The sequence below is a fragment of the Macrobrachium rosenbergii genome, chromosome 41 (genome assembly GCF_040412425.1).
Source record: "Macrobrachium rosenbergii isolate ZJJX-2024 chromosome 41, ASM4041242v1, whole genome shotgun sequence".
Taxonomy (NCBI): Eukaryota; Metazoa; Arthropoda; class Malacostraca; order Decapoda; family Palaemonidae; genus Macrobrachium; species Macrobrachium rosenbergii.
This window is the reverse complement of record NC_089781.1, coordinates 91567438-91575487: the sequence shown is the minus strand read 5'-3', so window position 1 is coordinate 91575487 and position 8050 is coordinate 91567438.

The following is an 8050-nucleotide window of genomic DNA, read 5'->3' as shown; positions in this document are numbered from 1 at the left end:
TTTCTAAGTTTGGACTGGTCAAATTGAATCTATTGCACTTGGTTTTTTTTTCTTCAAGGCCAAAAGTTCGTCTCCGTCGTAGAAGGAAGAATTTCTTGATCCCAATAAAAGCAAGTTGATTTAAATTTTGTCACTGTCATATGCATATTTACATATCACAAGAAGTTGTTAAAAGTCATGGAAAGAAGTTATGATGTGACGCAACTTACAATTGCCACGAGCAGTTATCGTGTCGAAGAATAGTCATGCTTGTCACAGAACTTTATCAAGAATTATGATGTCATAAACCTTTGTATTGTCATAAATCTTTGTATTGTTATAACACCTTATAACACCTATAGCTGTAATAAAACATTAAATCATTGTATCACAGAACCTATAAAATATATAAATTAAGATTTCCAGAAAACGATGAAGCATTACAGTGTTATCGAACATACTAACGGTTGTTATAAAAACTTAAGACTATATATACATACTGTATATATATATATATATATATATATATATATATATATATATATATATATATATATATATATGATTTGTTAAGGGATATATTAGTTGGTGTCTATATATGTATATATGTTATATATATAAATATAGATACATAAATATATTTATATCTAGCATATATATATATATATTATATATATAAATATATATATATATATATATATATATATATATATATATATATATATATATATATATATATATATACATATATATGATTTCTTAAGATCCATTAGTTGAGTGTCTAGGAAAATATTTACTGATTTTACTCCATAGCAGAGGATCCTCACTAGTAATACTTGATTCAGATTCCAGCCCAATCAATAGGATTATAGCCGAATCTGTATTATTACTGCACTCCAAAAAAAAAGTGCGATGAAGTACTGGCAAATCGCATTAGTTACGTATCGATACAACATAATCCTTTTAGTTTTCTGAAAAGAAAACTATTTTGCCAGCTTTGTCTGTCCGTTCGCACTTTTTTCTGTCGGCACTTTTTCTGTCCACCCTCAGATCTTAAAAACTACTGAGGCTAGGGGGCTGCATATTGGTATGTTGATCATCCACCCTCCAATCATCAAACATACCAAATTGCAGCCCTCTAACCTCAATGTAACCTTATTTTATTAAGGTTAAATTTAGCCATAATCGTGCATCTAGCAACGATATAGGCCAGGCCACCACCAGCCCGTGGTTAAGGTTTCATGGGCCGCGGCTCATACAGCATCATATCGAGACCACCGAGAAATAGATCTATTTTCGGTGGCCTTCATTATACGCTGTACAAAAAACTCGATTGCGCCGAAGAAACTTCGGTGCATTTTTCTTGTTTATATTACTATTCAACTGGCCAGCCTTCTTGAAAAACCTTTGTTGTTGTTACAATTTCAAGATACTCCACAGAGTACTGGGATTTTTTTCATAATTTTCTTTAATAATCAGAAACTAATTTCAAGTTTCTGATTATTACATTCATCATGTGCATAGATACTTGAGAATTACAGGATTCCAAAATCATTTTAAAATATAAGGGATATAAGTCTCGTTTTATGGTTTCAGTAAATTTTATATGTTTAACATTTAGACTTTATTTGAAATAAACAATGCACGAAGACAAACTAACTGTGACAGTACATAAATAATACATCTGGAAATTACATATTGTTAAAGTTTGGTTTTTGAATCAGATTATTTCTTTTCTATGGATTCAACAGAACAAAAATAAAAATTTGTATATTAAATTGTTTATAGAATATTTATAATCCAGGAACAATTTTGAGTACAGAGAATGTGTAATGGTTTTCTTAGTAAAGCCATGAGAATGGACAGAGCAAAGTTCACATTCAATGGTATTATTACTTTTAAAAATTCAGTAATCGCATATTCCATTGAGAATTCTTGGAAGATTCTCTCTAGAAATATATGGCAACTTTACCTCAGGAGGCGTGGCCAGTGTCTTAGCTTGAAACAGAAACCTTGTAGTGAGCCGTAAGTCCAAAGAATCCGGTAACTCTTCCATGAGTAATTTTAATCTTCAGATGAGTATCTCAGTCGAAGATCAACCAGGCCATTTCTCCAGAGAAGAAGACCATTGAAAATCCGAGCCCAATGCCATAGATAAGAAAGATTCCCTGTGAACGAAACAAATAAACGAAGATTTTAAATTCAAGTTAACTCGTGTTTCTGCTGTACATTCGATAAATAAATTAGTATGTTTTGTTTGTAAGAGTGGTATTAAGATGTGCGAAGTGATATTTCAGTGATGATTCATATAGAGAGGCAACTGTCTTTTAATAGTAAAGATATTAGATGATTTTAAAGGGTATCTATGTTTAAGAAAATATAGTAATTGCATAACATACCCAAGATATTAGAGCAGTGGTGGTTCGAGATGAATACAGTAACAGATACTTGATATCTACTCTTGAGAAAAAACTGAACTGAATTCTCAAAAGCCATACGGAAAAGAAAGATATAAAGGTCAGTAAATCTTCTCGTGTTCTTTCAATCTACGAAATTCCTACCTGTACATCTTTAAGACTGAGAGGCCTCATGGTTTCCTCCTCTACGAATTCGTGTTTTGTTCCTTCTCTCCTCATTACCTCGCGGACAGTCACCTGGAGGACGAAATTATATACATCTGGAGGCAAATGGCTCCTCGAGATTCGATAGTCATAATAATATGGGCATTACAACCAGCGTTTACTTTAAGCCCTCCGGTCTGTTGTAGCACCAAGTTCCTAAGCTTGAAGATTCATTTAGGCAATAGGCATAATCTTTTATTTAATTATTTTTCTATTTATTCATTTATTTAATTATTTTTGTATCTGTCTATCTGTCTGTTTATCCATGTATTTACCTGTCTACCTGTCTACTAATTTATTTATTTAATTATTCAGTTTAATTGTAGTTCGACATACCTAATTCATGTCAGTTCACCTCCTCAGTTCCTCCTGTACCGTCTTAACATATTATGCCTTTTGACTAATCTTAATAATTCAAGCACATATAATAATAATAATAATAATAATAATAATAATAATAATAATAATAATAATAATAATAATAATAATAATAATAGCATATTCCTTACAGCAGAAATTCTGTATTTTAAAGCATTACAGCAGGTTATTGAAACTTGGGATGTAAATCCGTAGATTTTCTTGAAGGTATTTTCGGTGATATTTCTTCTTTTTCTTTTCTGACGTCGATCTGGTATTTTTAGCACTCTTTCTGTCGACATGTTTCGACCAGCTCGATTGTCTTCTTCTGGACGCTGGTCGAAACATGTCGACAGAAAAAGCACTAAAAATACCACATAGGCGTCAGAAAAAATGCACCGACGGCTAACCGACCCCCGTAGCACTCATGCATCTCAACACAGCACTGCAGGCATTACGTAAGGTTCTTTGCAGCGTATCTTCGGCCCTAGCTGCAACCCTTTTCGTTCCTTTTACTGTACCCCCATTCATATTCTCTTTCTTCCATCCTACTTTCCACCCTCTCAACAATTGATTCATAGTGCAACTGAGAGGATTTCCTCCTGTTACACCTTTCAAACCATTTACCGTCAATTTCCGTTTCAGTGCTGAATGACCTCATAGGTCCCAGTGCTTGGACTCTGACCTAAATTCTATATTCAATTCAGTTCAATTCACAGCATTATGTTTAACAGTTTGACTCTTGACAGTGCTGAAACTGAAACCTCCCTTTCACGAGACTTCCAGTACATTTCATGAAGATAAATTACCTCTTTCCAGTGTCGACACAGTCCAGACTCGACCAGCCTCAGCAAATATGGATCCAGTTTGTGCTTCCAGGGCGTCTTCTTGGGGTAGATCCAGCCGACGTAGATGGGGTAGACAGTCTCAGGTAAGAAATATGTCGTTGTCATCTTCTTGTATTTGATGACTTTGTACACGATGTATTCCGAGCCTTCGACAAGGGCGAATTTTCTCTCCACTACCTGGATGAAAATAGGACAGTGTTATTCTGGTTATAATTAAGGATGATACCTTCCACTTTTATGGTGCAGTAACCCAAGGCTGTCAACGTGTTTTAGAGGACATATTATGTAATAGTTGGGTGAAGGTGGTAGAATCAGGTCTTGCATTTCCTCCAGATTATTATTATTATATTATGCTTTTATGGTGCAGTAACCCAAAGCTGTTAACGTGTTTTAGTGGACATATGTTTGGTGGGATTTCTTGGTAGAATTTCTTTCATTTCTTCTAGACTATTATTATTATTATTATTATTATTATTATTATTATTATTATTATTATTATTATTATTAACAGTTGTGAAGCTGTAACACTAGCTGGTGAAGCAGAATGCTTACAAGCCCAAGAGCCTAGTTCAGGGGAGGAAACTGAGAAGTGAAGATTCAGCTATGAGAGAGAAAAATCAAAGAAGGACAAATGATATAGATAATAAATAAAAATAAATTAGACAAATAAATAAACTGCAAAGTGAGATCCAGGTAAGCTTGCACAACAAAAAAAAAAGCATTTGCACCAAGCTTGAACTTCTGGAATTCCAAAGATTCAACTACAGGATCAGGATGATCATTCTACCCTTTTGTTACAATGGTAATCTGTCTATCCATAATAATAAAATCAGAATGGATTTTTCTTGTTTGTCCACCCCGGGTGGGGGCTGGGTAGGTAGGGGATTGGGTGGATAGGGGAGGCATGACACATTCACCCTCCTCCTGCAAACCTTTTTGTTCACCCCGGGTGGGGGTGGGGTAGGGGAGACATGCCGGGCAGCGCCGGGTTCTAGCGCAGCGTAGCACGCACCAGCAAGTTCGTAACTCTCATAATAGACAATGAGGAAAACACAAATATCCTTCGCTCCGATCCTTTTAAAAGAGTCACGTTGGCAACGGTAATGACTTAACAACATTTTTAAAAGAACAATAAGATTAAGATAGTCACGTTATCCAGCACACAGATTTACTGCTAACAGTCAATAAAACCTCAGTTTAACGGACTTTAACTTAGTGGACTTCTGCACTTATCAGCTATGTTATTATGATTATTTTTGCTGTGATGCCTATATAGATCTGATAAATTTTTAGATATATCTCGTAAATTGAATGTTAGTTTAGGGCAGGAGCTATGTGGCATTGTAGTACAGGCTAAACTGAATGTTAGTTTAGGGCAGGAGCTGTGTGGCATTGTAGTACAGGCTAAACTGAATGTTAGTTTAGGGCAGGAGCTAAGTGGCATTGTAGTACAGGCTAAACTGAATGTTAGTTTAGGGCAGGAGCTATGTGGCATTGTAGTACAGGCTAAAAAGAATGTTAGTTTAGGGCAGGAGCTATGTGGCATTGTAGTACAGCCTATAACGTAGGGTCTTCGCTATCTATCAGAAAGCCAGGTTCCTGTGGTATCTGCTGAGGTACTACTGTATTCTCTTTTTGGGAACAGTTTTTCTAGCTCTACCGTACCGATCTCAAGCCTGCTTCGTAGTCGAAGGGAACTAGGTCCAGCTTCTCTCCCAAGGTCCTCAGAGTGGTGTCCTGAGATGCCCTCAAAGCCCCTGGCACAAAGTTTCCATAGTCAACCATTGCTACCCTGTTGGGATGGAGAAGAGTTCTCTATTGTAAGGAAGTCCTCAAAGATTCTCAGAATGGAAAAGGAAATTTTTTATTTCGAGGAAGACCTGAAGGATTCTCAAAATGGAAAAGGGACGCAATCTTTTCTTTGTGGGAGCCCTCAGAGATCCTCAGAATGGGAAAGGAAAGCATTGTCTGTTTTGGGGGAGACATCAGAGATTCTCAGAATGAGAAATGAAAGCATTCCATCTCGTGGGGAAGTACTCTGAGATTCTCAGAATGGGTAAGAAAAGCATTCTCTTCTTTGTGGAAGACCTCAGGGATCCTCAGAGTGGGAAAAGAAAACATTGCTTAATTTTGGGGAAGGCGTCAGAGATTCTCTGAATGCGAGGATAAGATCTCAGATCTCTAGGAAAGGGAAAATGTACGAGTAGTATTATTTAATATAGAGATCATCAATTAAAGTTTTCCGGCTTAACAACAAATTTCATATATAAGCAAGCAAGTTAGGAATGATATTCATTACTGATCATTTTTCTTTTAAAGAAGATAATTGAAATATGACAAATGAATAAAATAAATTCCACAAAGAACTGCCTGCATGACCGCTTCAAATGGAATAATACACCGACAAGAATAAGGAAATGCTGAAGAAATTAAGGAATTCCAAGAACGAGTGATGAAAGGGTGCATCCACTCTGCAGTAAAGTATGTCATAAACACAAGTCGTAAACTTTTCGTGTACACTCGGCAAGAAAAGTGAAGATACAGTTTTTTTAAATCTTCGGACATATATTGCTCAATAATGCGACATCTGGCAACTTTAGAAAGGGGAGGAGCTTCAGCCTAAGTGTGTTGGTTTTTGCTTGACCTCCTATAACTTTCAATCATATTCTACGATTCTGACATCATTGATACTTAAATGCAGTAGTAAGCTTTACAGTATTCGTTCAAGTTGTAATTTGCAGCGACAGTTCTGAGCAAAATAAACATTTTCGACATAACCTACCAATTAACCTTACACAAATGAATTTATGACACCACAATGAACGGAATGCTTGCATAATCGGAAACGCGATCTTCCATAGTGAAATCAAGAGTTAAATTTGAGCAATGTCCAAGGAAAAACGTGGGGAACAATAAAGGAACGAGTGCAATGTTACGATGAGAGAGAGAGAGAGAGAGAGAGAGAGAGAGAGAGAGAGAGAGAGTTGCTGTTGTGTAAGCCTAGGCCTACAGTATATGTAGAGCTACTCATTTCATTATTTTTTTCTTTTAGAGATTGAGCGATACTATATTTGTATAGTATGTTTTAGCAATGGGAGAGAGAGAGAGAGAGAGAGAGAGAGAGAGAGAGAGAGAGAGAGAGAGAGAGAGAGAGAGAGAGAAACTGTGGTAACGTCAAGAAACATCCAGTTACTTGTGTTTTCCCGCCGAATCGCTCCACACATCATAGAGAACGCTCTTGCGGATTTAAATAGATTTGGTCAACTTACCGTAGCTGTCGCAACATTTACTGCCATTAATTCCAGCTGACTTTTAACACCGTGAAATACAAATATGAATGTGTAAAAATTAAAGAAATTATCATTATCTTGTATGATGATGTAAAGATAAGCCTGTCCATAGCGGAAAACGAGTAAATATTGCCGTTCTGATAAATAGTACTACACCGAGATATCCACACATTATCTCTTAGATCTCTATGAACGAAGTCATCTAAGAAATTCTGATTACTTCGGACACAGATTTAACATATATGATATAATTTGCATTGTATTTTCATATTCTAGAGTAAATTTACCGAGATTATGTGTTTTCTGTAAGAAAAAAATAAAAATTCGATGAACGAAATCTAAAGAAAACTGTATCTTCACTTTTCTTGCCGAGTGTACATCTCACAAACAGGCGAATATAAGTCAGTGACTTATTGGTTGCTCTATTCCGTGCTTCCATTGATTATCCAGCATCCGCCAAAAATTCGTTCTCCACTCACTGTCGCTGACTTGTTTTCAATCTGTGTGACACGCATGTGACAAGTTGCCGAAATGTTTACACATGTTTCAGACATGTCACAACATGTTATAAACATGTCATAAACATGTTATAAGCATGTCATAAACATGTCAAAAACATGCTATAAACATGTTATAAACATGTCATAAACATGTTATAAACTTGTCATAAACATGTTATAAACATGTCATAAACATGTCATAAACATGTTATAAACATGTTATAAACATTCGTAAACACATTTCTTATTTTCTATACTAAGAGTAAGCCATTGAGGTCGTATGACCGTTAACAAACGCCCTTCTTACCGAAGATTCGATTCGGCCAGTTCCTTGAGGGTCGTCATGCGCTTGGCTTTTCCAGCCACTGTGATGTAAGCTATGAGGTTGCCAGTGTAGCAGATCGATAAGATCATTCCGATTATCCCCCACATGCATCCATAGAACCTGTGAATGA